This window comes from Lagopus muta, chromosome 4, assembly GCF_023343835.1.
Source record: "Lagopus muta isolate bLagMut1 chromosome 4, bLagMut1 primary, whole genome shotgun sequence".
NCBI lineage: Eukaryota > Metazoa > Chordata > Aves > Galliformes > Phasianidae > Lagopus > Lagopus muta.
In genome coordinates this window covers 36,239,001-36,253,101 of record NC_064436.1, presented here as the reverse complement: position 1 = coordinate 36,253,101, position 14,101 = coordinate 36,239,001, and the positions used below count along the sequence as shown (strand labels likewise).

Genomic DNA, 14,101 nt, shown 5'->3' with positions numbered 1-14,101 from the left:
AACTACTTCGAACTAATGCTAAAGATACTCCTTAAACTCATGGGACCAGGACAACATCAAACTAATGCTGAAACACAATTGAGACAAACGGTTTTTATTTAGCCATCCATTATGCCAAACATCACTTTACAGTCAATATGTAAAACCACAGATTATTTGAGAGTATTTGTTATGTAAGCTCAACTAGGGTATTCAAAGACAGCATGCTCAATGAAGATACTTCCATGAATTTCTGTCCTTACGATGTCTCATTTTCGTGTCTCTGTAAAATTACTTTTATAGTGTGTTTTACTAGTGTATAATGCAAGGAAACTTTATATGCTCATGAAAAATGGCTTTATAAACTACTCTAGTCTGCCAGATGATTCTTAGACTGCATAGATATGAGTATTAATGCCTGCAATATGTTGATAATATTTGTCCTTTTAGGTCAGTACAGACTTCTCAAGTATTTACAGTCTACAAAAATAGTGTCACAAGTACAGAATAATAGTTATTGAATATTATGGGTTTATAATACATACATATTTAAATATTTCTCATAAAAAATCTTCTTAAGAGTGCTAGTCTTAACTGCTGGACAACTTCAGAGATAAGTTATTTCAATTTAGACTTAATCATAAAAATCAGTATAAATTTTATGTAAAACATGCAAACATGTCTTCTTGCTCTAGTCCTGCTTGGTGCTATATGAATGTCCTGCACATGCTTGTGTGGTTGCACCTTTTGAACAGATACCACTTGGAATCACAGGACATGTCAAAGGCAACTCTCAGAGCTGAAATCAAACTGACTGTGGGACTGTGGGTAGGGCTCATGTGGGCAAGAGGGTCTGATTCCAAACTCATTCCTGTGTGCAGCTCCCTTGGGAAAGCTACTAAAGATGTTGCTGCCCACCATGAGCAGAGTGAAAAGGCAAAAAAAACAACTGTGTGTTCTTCAGTCAGCCAATGAGGGAACTAGGGCCAGCTAGATTTCAGGGATTTTAAAATGGAGCAAACTTCTTCTGTGTATGTAAATGATAGCGACTTCAACTTTTTGATGCCAAGATGTAAAATTTTCTCTACCACTTTAATCATTATGTTTGAGTACTTAAATCTGCTCAGTCTTGAGACAACAGAAGAGATAGAGATCTGCCCTTTCCCAGTCATGCTTGATTTCTTAAAGCCTTATTCAAGTCCTGCTAGATGCAGGCCCCACTGAAATTGAAAGAAAATGTTTATGCTGACTTCAGTGCTTTCTTTGTCACATCTGTAACTGCCACTTACCAAAGACCTGACTATAATTGTCCTTACAATGTCTCTATTTTTGGGATATTCTCACATCCTTGTGTTACCTTACAAACCAATGGAGGACTTCTTGCTTTCTGTCTTAACACTTCTTGCGCTAAGACATCTTATGCTTATCTGAAGCATGAAACCATTCAGTGGAAATATCTTTCAGGGATATTCTGAGCTTTCCTGGAGCATGATGTACTGTGTGCTTTATAAAGAACTGAAAAGAATATGGTATAAAATAGATGAGAGTATATATGCTAGAAAGAAAAAGAGATGTGGAGAGATGAGTCGTGTAGATGAGAACCTGCATGATGGTTTTGCGATCAGTAGAGGTCTCGTACCTGGCTGAATAAGAGGAAAACAGGAAAGAGCAGAGGGTAGCACTGGCAGAAACCAGAGCTAGAGATATTGCCTTGATCACTCATGGCCATGGGAGGAGACACACGGAGGATCAGAGCTACTTTCTTGCTCTAAAAACCAGGCGAAAGAGGTCAAAAGACAAAACAGCTCCAAGAGCAATTGGTGCTAATGTGCTATTTTAGATAATGATGGTCCTCATTTCTTATATAGTGACTTTTCATCTCTAGATCTCATAGCTCTTTATCTCAATTTTTCAGATTGCAAAACTGATTAATTACACTAGCAGCATTAGTATAATTAGTGCTGAGTATTCTCCAAGCTTCCTCTTCTTTAATCATCTGGGCTTTGAACCTGTAAATTGGAACTAAATCCCTATTTATCAAATAGCATAGATTTTAGCATCTGCAGAGGGTAGATTTTTGTTTATGTTGCTCTATCTTAAACTCAGATATTGTTGTAGAAGCTTTGGAAATGTGTCTGTGGGAGTGTACTGAAAATAGATAGACCAAGATTTGTCTGTCTCTCTCTTTTTTTTTCAGGTTTTTTTTTTTTTTTTTTTTTTTTTTTGTCACATTTGATCTCTTGGACATTAAGCATTTTGGAAGGGAAAGGGAAAAAAAGAGCAGTACAATGTGTGCTTCAATGTGTAGGTGGATTGAAATGTCTGGTTTTATCTATCTTGGATGCATAACAGTTATCACACGAAGTGAAGACAAATTGTGCAACTTAAAAATGACAAGGACAAGGGAAAGGCCTTTGTTCTCATCTGCTAGACTTCATGTCAAGACCTTGTGTCACCAATATTTACTTTCAGAGAAAATTGATGAGATTTACTTGGAGACACCACAGTTTATATGGCTCGGTCTCTGGTCTGCTTTCCATGCCTCTTGGATTAGCATAGGAGGTTGCCTTAGTTTTCTTTTTCCTCTTCCTAGTAGACCGACCCAAGTATCTGTGAAACCTCAGGATTCCGTAGCTTGCACCACCCTCCTCTTACCTCTACCTTCAGCTCAGTACTGAGGAGCTTCTGTTGACTCCTAATAGCAGCAAGTTCTCTAGTTTGCTTTTACTAGATCTTGGTAATATTCTGGTAATTCTTCGATTTTTTAATTTTGTTGTTGATATAACAACTCATTCTTTATCTACAAATGTGGAAATAAAAGCATGGATGGCTTACTGAAGACTTTCAGAAATTGCCTACCATGCTTACAATGTTATTCAGAAACTGAATCTATATAAAAGAATTAGGGAGAGAATTTCAATGGCCAGTCAGGACAAGTTGGAATTGTCTCTAATCAACAGTTGACAGAAGAAAAGAAAATATATGGAAGCAATATATGAATATTCTAAAAAAAATCTAAAAGATACAAAATCTAATGCAGAATACTGTTCATTCTGTGCTCCTTGTATTACCGAAGTCTAGTTGTGATGACATATCACACCTTCATAGGAGAGGAAAGAAGTGAACCACAGCTGTGATTAAATGATGTAAGTAAGGGAAGCAAGCAACTTGCTTCATCTTAAATGGTTCAGCAGCTCTAGGAGCTGATAATTCTTACCCTTTCTTTTGGGGCTTTCTAAATTTTCCCTCCTTAAAATGCTGTGAAAGTATTTACTAATTATGATGAATAGTTTTTTCTAGTTTCAGTTTCTCCTATATAAAAATCTTTTTTTGGCACACATATCATATAAATGTCTACTTAGTTCAATGATTTACTATTGATTCCTTTCATTAAGGCTATCCTATTACTCATTTGCTTCTAACTCTGGCATGTTTTTTCTGTGTTTAAATTTTTAATGTTCCAAGCTAATATAAAGATTTCAAGGTTTTAAGGATGCGTGCTCAGACTTATTATATTGCCCTAATAACTAGCACCAGAGCATGGACAGGTGCTGGCAGCTCAGATGGAGACAGTCCCAGTGAGGAGAGGGCAGGGTTTCCCCACACCTCTTTAGGTCAGTGGAGAAAACATGGGATTTACATGTGCACATAAAGAGCCCAGAGGAGAAGACCAAATCAGGGGTCTGATTCCAGGGCATCGAAAGCTGGGAAACAGATACTCTTTTTTTTTTTTTAATTTATATATAAAAAGTTTTAAAATTGGAATTTAACAATGTTTTGCTGTAGTCTTTGCTACTTTGACAAGTTGATAGCAACAGGGAGCTTACTTTCAGCTTTTTCCTGCCCCAGTCTAATCATCATTCTCTGGGAAAGTCAGTGTAATTCCGTAATTCACCAGCTCCCAGCATGTTACCCATTACATTATTTTTTTTCCATTTTTACTCAAAATGAAAAGAAACATAACAAGAGGAAAAAAACACACAGTCATATACCCTGGTTCTGTCCTGAACCACTGCTTAGGTAAACAACTTGCCTGAGATCTTTAATTGTTGATCATACTGTATTGGAATACGAAACATTTCGACTGTGCCAAAACCATTTCTTTTAGTTTATTAGAGTTTGTAAGTAATTATCTGCTACACAGAAGTGGTTGAGGACCTAGAGAGTAAGGGGAAGAGATGCTGGGTTGAAACAGTGGACTGTGGAAGCTTTTCTTCTTCTTCCCACCCTTCCCCACGTGCGGACTGACTCTCTTTGATCTGGTTCCAGTGCCAAACAGGTTTCTAACAGGGTTTTGAGGGATACCTGTAACCCTTGGTGTCTCCACAAACTTCTGTCCATTTCTGAGGGTTTCCACAGACATGGTACTGTGAATCAGCTGCTGGCCTTATCTTGTTCAGCTATGCATTTCAAATTTATTTAAACTTTATTTAAATTAGGTTATTAAGTTATTATCGTGTTTCTGTCATTTAAGTTATGCTTAGTCTTTTTCCTCTGTGTGTGAAATATGTATATATATATATGTCTATGTATATAAAGAAATATGTATCTTTAGACATTGATTCATCTTCTTTATTTAGCATTTCAATATTCTATACTTTGCGTATTTAAATTGCATTAATATAATTTTGAAGTTCAGTTTCAGTGATATTACTGAATAGGGTATGGTGCAGTAATTGTAATGTATGATATTTAGCAGCATTCACTGGAGATTTAGCATGTATAAATTTTTATTAGAAAAGTAATACTTGCCTGGCAAACAAGGTTATAGTGAGAAGGGAAAATTAATCTCTGGATTTACAGGATCTTTTTATTTTTTTAAAGGGAAGGTGTTTGTGTTTCCATTCCAAGTAGTGCTGGGTCCATGCTTGTCCTCGCCCATTTATTTGTACTCTATGTACCATCAACTGAATTCTTTGTTTCATGTTTTAATTAGACACAGGAAATACATGGTTCTACTTCAGATTTGGTTCTGTTTTTCTTCATGTATACCTTCTCTATCTGAAGAAATTTTAGGTATAGTTATTTTCTTCAGGTCTTTTGAATCAAAGATGTTCCTGTAATTAAAATCCACTAGTGGATTAAGAGGTTGGAGAAAGTCAGACTGCTGTTGAGGACAAAAATGTGTAATGTGTGTCCAGAGTTGATGGCTTTTTAGTCTAAGTTTTTAAAGTTCTTTTGTCTACATCAGTAGGGGAAGTCAGCAGGATTGAGTTCATATGTTGTGTGCTACCTCAACTAGGAAGATGTTTGTTATTGTTGTACATAAAAAGAGACTTGACACTGAAGAACCACAGAAATGAATGTTTTTTTTCTTTGTACACTGGACTGATATTCACATTGTGGTGATCTACAGTACATTTCACATATTAAAAGAAAACAAAACAGAAATACTGAACCTAAATTACACTCCTATAATACTTTCAACCTGATCTGACCCACACCCTAACTTCTTATTTATTTGGCATTTGAGACTCTGTACAAGTGCCAAAGAACCAAAGAACTCTGTACAAGTAACAAATTATCCACTTCTGTATAATGTGCTAAATCACACATATTGAATGGTCTTCATGACATTCTTGTGTGTTCATCCCATCTCTTCACTGAGTCAAAGCAGTAGAATGCTGAACACAGTTGTTATTACCTCTATATTGATCTCTACAGGCTGGTGGCGCTTGAGTGGGAAGAAATCAGAAGGGAAACGGGATGTTCTTCAGTATCATTTGTGAAATGGGAGCACAGGTGGAGTAATGACAGCAATAATACTCTTATCAGCCTGAGAAGGGGGCAAAAATAAGGAAACTATTGATTCTTTTAAACATTGTTAGAATCAGGAATGTATCACTTCCTTTTGAGAAATTAGCCATACTCCTCCCCTCCAATCCTTATTGGATTTTTATAATGAACTTTTATCAGATATCCTATTTTCTGTAAATCATCTGTAATAATATGGCACAAATTTCCTAACAGACAATAGTTTTCTCAGTAAGAAGGTTTATTAAATTCTTTATTTCGTTTTGAAAAATAGCATTAGGCAGTTAAGTCAGAATTGCAAGAAAAGTGATATTTAAAATATGAGTAAAAAAAATGTTATTTGTATTCCCTGTTTCTTTGTCAGACAAAGCATTCATCTTAAATATATGTTTAAATATTTCTCGGTTAGGATTTGATGTCAAAGACCATTAGAGGAGTAGCAAATTCTCAAGTTTAAGCAAAGATGTAAACTGTAAACAACTGGGCAATCAGCAACCTTGAGAGAATATGAAGGTGGCAAAATTCAGATTTGAGACATCTTTTGTTAATTAATTATTTGAAAGAATGTGATGCTCTGATTTGTATCGTACTGGTGAACACTGGAGTACAAATACAATGCAGTATCAATTATTTAAATACTTCTTGTAAGACAAAAGGCTCAGGAATTTCATCCTTAGACATTCCAGTGTTTGTATATCAATATACCAAAGCTTCTGTGTTTTTACATCCTGATATCTCCTCACAGTCACTCTTACCACTGATCTGAGGAACACCTCTACCTTAAAGGCAGATATTAAAAACAAAATAATCTTTGCACAACTCTTAACATCTGTTTCACAGTTTCTTGAAAGATTTAGCATATTTTCTTATGGAATCAGAGAGCTCATTTTCTCTGAAAATGACATAAGTTATTATTTTTTGGGGGTTTGAATCTCTCCCTGATGATTTCATTGAAAAGTGTTTCTTTTCTAGTGTTTTTATCAATAATATCTTGCACTTCATATTAAATATAATTGTATTTTTAGAGGATAAATCTTTTTAGATGAAGGCTTCAAGTTTCAACTAAAGGCTTTAAATTTAAAATAAGAAATTGACTGATTGGCCTGTGTTACACAGTACCAGAGTAGCCTTGTTCATACTTAAAAAAAACAAAAAGACACACAACTTGAATAAGGAGTTAATCTTTCTCTGTACTACCAGATGTGATAATGCATAGATGGGTATCAGTTCCTTGAGAAGTTTCAGCATACAAAAGTTGTTCTGCCTCTAATTCCAGTAGTGGTGGGAGATGCAGAGACAGACTCAGTGTTTTATCACCTGGTCAGTGTAAGGTTTGTGCATAGGAAGATGATCAATATGTGTTAGCTACTTTTCTGTAAACTCTGCAAAGACTCACAGAATGGTAAACATTGGAAGGGACATCTAATCCAACCTTCTCCTCAAGCAGGGCCACCCAAAGCAAACTGTCCAGGGGCATTTTAAGTCAGCTTCTGAAGACATCCAAAGGTTGTTAAGATGGTCCCAAACCTCCTCTTTTCCAGGCTGAACAATCCCACCTCTCACAGCCTCTCCTCACCTAAGAGGTTCTCATGTCCTTTGATCATCTTGGTACTCCATCACTAGACTTGCTCCAGTATGTCTAGGTTTCTCTTGTAATTGGTTACCAGTATAAGAATTGGAGCTATTACTTGGTGTTTGACCTCACCAATGCTGAGCAGAGGGAAAGAATCAATTCTCTTGACCTGCTGGTGATATTTGCTTAACACAGCCAAACCTTCATTCTGGCAAGGGCACATTACTGATTTGTGTTCAACTTTGTGCTTACCAAGACTCCTAGATTCTTTACAGCAGAGCTACAGAAAAAGTCCTGTCATTTTTATCAAATGTAACCAGACAAAGATGATGATGTTTCTCTGCTTGTGATTAACAATTTTTGAATTCATTTTCATCTACTGCAGTGTTAAAGAGATTGACTGTAGTTCAGTAGTTTTCCCATTTACCTAGGGAGTGGGGGACTGAAGCAAGTGGGGTTGTTAGCAATTAATACCTTTGGCTATTTTTCTTCTATATGGTGAAATATTTCTGCTTAGCTACTGAAACTCCATTTTTCAGACCTTTTGGGATAGACATCAGAACAGTGTGAACTATTCTGCTCAAAATAACAGCATAAACAATAGCAGAGGAAAGGACAGCACTGGAAAGAATGACATCAGAGGGATTTATTTTCAACCTACATCTTTTAAATCATTTTTACAGTTCTCCAAATAATTCTGACTTCATATACATATAAATAATCACAAAGTATGCGATGTTTTACCAAAGGCACATGGTCCTATTTTTAAAATAGTGTATAATTCTATGAGAAAACACTGAAATAGGATCAGACATTAATTTTTAAAGCTCTGTTCTGTACACTGTCATTTTTGAAGAAAACTAAAGAGACTTTTAGCTCAACTGATTTCACCTATACACTAGATCAGTACTTGTGATTAGTTTCAGTGTGAACAACAGAAGGTACTTTTTCCCATGAATTGCTTAAGTATCAGCTCAAATTGACTGTTTGTCATGCATTTATTACAAAGAATACTTGGAGACAAATATAAATATACTGCATTCTCTCACTGCCTTATAGCATTTCATTATTTCCATTTTTTAAGTTCTCTTTGCGATGAGAATTCTGCAAATGATGAATTCAGCTTGGTTTCGTAATTGCCATGGCATCAAGAACTTCTTTCCCTCAAGCTACTGAAGGTATGTTTATTCTTTAACAAAGTAGAGAAATCAGAAAAACTAAACAACAGACACAATTTTCCTTGAAACTTGCTCTGGTCTCACATCTTTTACTCTATACTCATGTTTCAAAGGGTTAAAACAATTGTTTTATCTATGTGATTCCTGTTCCAGAGGGTAATATTTAGGTTGGATATATCAATCCAAGCACTCAAAGAATAAAACAGATAAGAAATAGATATGAGGATGCAGTTACTGAGAAAATGTGTAGATTCCGGATAATGATTCAAATAGTGTGGTAGGATTCAAGGTCCCAGAGTGGCAAAATATAAACCATGCCACTTAGATTTAAATCTGTATTTGTGCATCATAGTAAATTTCATTCTAGGCTTCCCTAGGATTCAGGCTTATGTTAAATGTTTTACTGAACTGAGATGGTAATAGTGACATAGGAAATTACAGCTGATTAATTGTAATATTGTTGACAGGACATACTGATGCAATATTCTTGCGGTAGATGAGTTAGGGCAGCCAATTTATGAAATGTAATGAACCTGTAAGATCTTGTGCAACGTACACAGTTTTGTGTAACTGGAACAGCAGATTCTTTGTCCTCACTGCTAAGAAGCATGTAAGGTTCTAGAAAATACTTGCCTTTGACCAGCAAATCCCCAGTACAAGAACAGTGATTCTGTGTAATTCTTGTTCTGGAGTATTTGGGCAGTGGTTATCTGACCTTTTTCACCAAATTGTTTTAGGGATCCTCATGCAAGAATTTAATCATTTTATCCTTTGCTTGGTTTTGTTGTTCTTTCTTTGGTTTGTGCTAGGTGTTAGAAATGTCAAGTGAGCTTATCTTTCTCAAGCTAATCTTTGGGTCCCCAAGCTAAGTAACAACTGCTGCTTTAAACTATTTCTAAGTGGATTTGACCTTAAGGTTTACTCACACCAAAGAGCCAAAGAGGAAAGAGTTGAAAATATGAATGAAGTAATGAGTAAACCACTGTTCCAGAAAAGCTACCTGTCATTTTTAATTTAAACAGATTTTTCAAAAGTGAACTTTACAAAATAGACATGGTAGATTGAAGGGGAAGTAATCTCCAGCTACAAAGGGCAGTGCTGGCAGAAAAGTGACCTCTGCATATGGATGGGGGAAAGGTTGGACAAAGATCACTAGTCCAAAATGCCAAAATTAGCACGAGAAACAGGGAAAATGTAATGCCAGGAGATTATAATGTTTAAAGTAATACATAATTTCGATTGATGGCTTCTTATGTTGGAAGTAATGTGATTGTAGATATTCATTGGATAGACACGTGCAGCTCTTGAGAGAAGTGGTAACTTAATGGCCTGCCCTATGCCTCACCAAGTTGTTTAGTTCTCAGGTGGCTTTCTAAGATATCTGTAAGCAATCTAGCCAGTGTTGAAGAGGAAAAGCCATTTGTTAACTTCCATCTTGTATCCACCAATCTCTATAGAAAAATAAGGATGTTCCTTCGTTTTGTATATTCCTGGATAAGCACTATGTTGCCCACCTCAAACATTTTCTGTTTAGTGTATGACATGAGAGAGAATCAGTAAACACTGCAAAATGAGAGAAATAAGCATCCTGTCTTGGGGCATACACATAATCTCACAATTTTAAAATATTTTCATATGAATGTGTTACCTGATGTTTATTGAAAATGGTTTTTCTCCAGCTAGTCTATTCTGCAGGACTGCAGTTCTCACATGGAGTTGAGAGCTGGATCTGGAACCTGTGTCACTTGTGGGTTGTCACGTCAGGCAGAGTTGTGCTTCTGCCTCACGGTGCAGATGTGATGAGCCAGTTGTCCAGTTGCATCATGTGTGAGAACCACAGCAGGAAATGGTATAATTCATGAAGGAATTGATAAGGATTATAACTAATGTGAGGTGCCAACTAGTGATTAGCTGTTGTAAAAGCTAGGGTGAATACAAAGACTGAGAAGTGCCAGCTGCATGTATCTCTTATTTTAGCACAGCTGAAACTTTCAAGTATGCGTTTGGAACCATTATGTCCCAGGGAAATCTACAGATGTCAGGGCACTTGTCTCTCAGAGGTGTGTTCCAGAATGTAATATACAACTGGTTCTTACTTTTGCAAAAGAACTAGAGAAATTTTAGCTACTGATCTTCATGATTTGGCCCCTCATCTTTTTATTCATACATAATCAATTGCTACAAGTCTCTGAACCTGACAGAACTGAGTCATTTATAAAAATATAAATAGGAAAAGGCTGTTTTTAAAATTTCCATTTTCTTGTCCATAAGGCATGTAAAATCAACACATCTGCAGAAATGCAAATAGCTTATATGTGAGGACAAGCTGAAATTTAGCATTCTCAGGCAAATTACATTTATCCATCAGCATCCATAAACTGTCTCATCAACACATCTAGGCACTGCTATTTTTGAAAAACCTATTTTCTCACTTGTTGAATGTTTGAATCTGAACTTTTTTTTTTTTTTTTCCCTCAAAAATTACTTCTTAGATTGACAGATTTGCATTTGAAATAAAGCAAGCATAAAAACTCCACACTGCTATGCATGGAATGTAATGAGCCACATATTTTCTGTATGAAAACTTTGAACATATAAAAATGAAAGTTTTTGTTAGGTGGCATATGAACTTATATTAACTGATAGTTGTACATTTTTAAGCACTTTGTAGACATTTTACTGCCATTATCTTTTGTCCCGTACTATAAACAAGATTCAGGATAGGAAATGATTATAGATCTATATTTAGTATTGAATTAATCATAGGCAAAACTGTGCTGTGTCCATGCTGCAGTGAATGACCTGAAGTAGGGTCTGGCCTCTGACTTTTGTTTTATTAACTTTCTAGGAGGAAATTTGATCACCACAATTCAGTTGTTGCCATGGCCTGGCTCCAGCATGCATAGGGGCTGCTCCAAAAGTAATGCCTCCTATTTTATTATGTTGGCCCATGATATCAGAGGCAGATGTCAATAGTGTGGCAGTAGAGGTTGAACCTTCCCACTAATACTCCATTACATTTTGTTGCTGAGCAACAGATGGCAGCAGAGGGGCAGTCTGACAATCTAGCATGGAAGTGTGTATGAAACAAAGGGGTGGAATCGAATTCTGGGGATCAACATGCCCAGTACTACCTGCATGAAAATTGTCTAGAACAAGAAAAGCATATGAATCACAGAGCTAGCACATGAGCACTGAAGGATGACCAGATTTTCTGATCTCTATATGCTTCCAGTTTCTTTTGCTGTTTTTATTATTTTACTTATTTCACTGACAAATGTACTCTGAGTTCACAAGAGTTCCATTATCGAAGGCAAAAGTGAACAGATCTGGTATTTCTTACCTTTCTTAAGAAAAAATACTGGCAAGCAAGAAGCAAATAATAAAAAAGAGAAAGAAAAAAAGACCCAAAAAAACTAATTAAACTTACCTGAAATTTAAGGACAATTCAAATATGTAGTAGTATGTATGTATCACCACATATTGAGGTTGCATATGAAATATGTTAGAAATTAATAATGAATATTTCACATTTAGAAAAAAATTATATAGTTATACAGTACACACATTTCATTTCATGTTGTTTTTATAATTAGCTGTTCTGTTCCTGATAATAACTTTCTTTTCTTTTTTACAGATCACAGAATCACAGAATCACCCGGGTTGGAAGGGACCCCAAGGATCATGTAGTTCCAACCCCCCTGCCTAGCAGGGCCACCAACATACATATTCAGATCAGGTTGCCCAGGACCCCGTCCAACCTGGCCTTAAACACGTCCAAGGACGGGGCATCCACAACCTCCCTGGGCAGCCCGTTCCAGGGCCTAACCACTCTCCTAGTAAAGAACTTCCCCCTAACATCTAACCTAAATCTTCCCTCCTTAATGTATCATGTATCAGATGTTCATGTATCTTCTTTAATCAGCCAATGTACATATTTGTCTTACAGACAAATGCATTTTATGTTATGTATTGCATCACTGAATGGCTTCCAAAAATTAATTTATATGTCTAGTCTTTACAGATCAACAGAACACCACTATAAATCTTATGCCCTAGAAAGCTTTTTTTTCTTTTTTTTTTCCTTTTTTTTTTTTTTTAAATAGAGTTAAATTCTCATTCTGATGTTCTGTAATCAGCTTTGTAATCAGAAACACTGTGGATATTTATTTCTTTAAAACATTAGCTTACTAAAAATTCAAACCACTATTTATAAGCATCAGAAAGGAATCTGCATATTTGAAATCATTAAAAGATTGATGAATGGAAAAATCCTGTTAAATTAATTTCTTTACAACAGCCTTTGCAATTAAGCCATGAATGAATACTTGTAAAAATGTTATTCCTTACTCTCTTACACTAACTGAGATGGATTTCAGTTTACAAAACCATATTTTCCTCTCTTTAATGGCATGTACGTGTGGGTCAATTATAAGAAACCATAAACACAAGCCTTGAAGTACACGAAGATAGGATCTGATGTGTATTTTCTGGCTGCCTTTTGTTGTAGCAGTGAATGAAGTAGAAGTAACCACACGGAGCAAATATTGGTTTTGTACAGATGTGAACACCTGCATTTACCATGGTAAATTAGCCACCTGGTAAGGTTTAAGAAGGTACCTGGAGAAGAATGAAAATCCTTTAATCAACAGTGCTAGGGACCTCTCCCTTTGGCCATCTGCCAACAAAATTCGTTCTGGTTGGATACAGCTGACCACATAGCAGTATCTAATCTGAAGCAGGTAACTCACAAACTTTATTTAGCATAACTTGGTGCCTTGCTTAGTTAATTACAATCTGCATCATTTCTCTGGGATTTTTCAAAATGTCTAACCTAATTTTAATTCACTAGGATTTAAATCCTTCTAATCTTTTTTTTTGTCAGCTATAGACATAGATAATTATTTCCTTCTTTCTTTAGATGTGCCTTATATAAGCTTGTGTGTCATCTGTCTTCCTCACTGTTTACATTCTTAATCTCAATTAAATAACTCTATACTCCATCTTTGGAGACTTTCAAGGCGAGGCTGGAGAAGGCCGTGGGCAGCCTGATCTAGCTGTGGTGTCCCTGTTCATTGCAGGGGAGTTGGATTAGACATCCTTCATAGGTCCCTTCTTACTCTAAGAATTCTACGATTCTATATGAGGAGTGATAAGGAAAGAGTCTGTTCTTTCTCTGTGTGAGAAATGTGTAAAACATTCATAGAAATTGTCAATATTGAGGAAAAAGTGCAAAATGAAACATAACATAACTATATAAGATTGAGGATGCATGCCTACACTCGCTTCTTTCCATAAGGTGGGAACACCAAATAATCTGCTGAGGAGACAGTATGCTGCATACATACACTAAAAACCTGGCTAAATTATCATGATTGAATACGCACAAACTAAGCCTACATCTGATAATTGATTTAATTTTATGGTTTTTTAATGCAAAAAACAGTTTTTCTTGTTACAGTATGGGATAAACTACAGATGAATATTCTGATGTTGTTTTATGGTGTGTACAAGAAGAATGTATGTGCAATAGACATTTCTCTCACCAAAAGTTAAGCCAGTTGAAAAGTCAGTGTTAAAACAAATCTTATTATTGTTTTCAGCTAGTGATTACAGT

At 35.9% G+C, this 14,101-nt stretch overlaps 1 long non-coding RNA gene across 6 annotated transcripts in view; it reads left to right on the top strand.

Moving 5' to 3' along the window:
* The first annotated feature begins 8,390 nt into the window (after positions 1–8,390).
* LOC125691912 (uncharacterized) overlaps positions 8,391–14,101 on the top strand; it is a 48,321-nt gene continuing 42,610 nt past the window's right edge. For all 6 annotated transcript variants that reach the window (XR_007376321.1, XR_007376324.1, XR_007376323.1 and 3 more), the window contains exon 1: positions 8,391–8,484. This is a non-coding gene — a long non-coding RNA (uncharacterized LOC125691912). The remainder of the gene's footprint in view (positions 8,485–14,101) is intronic.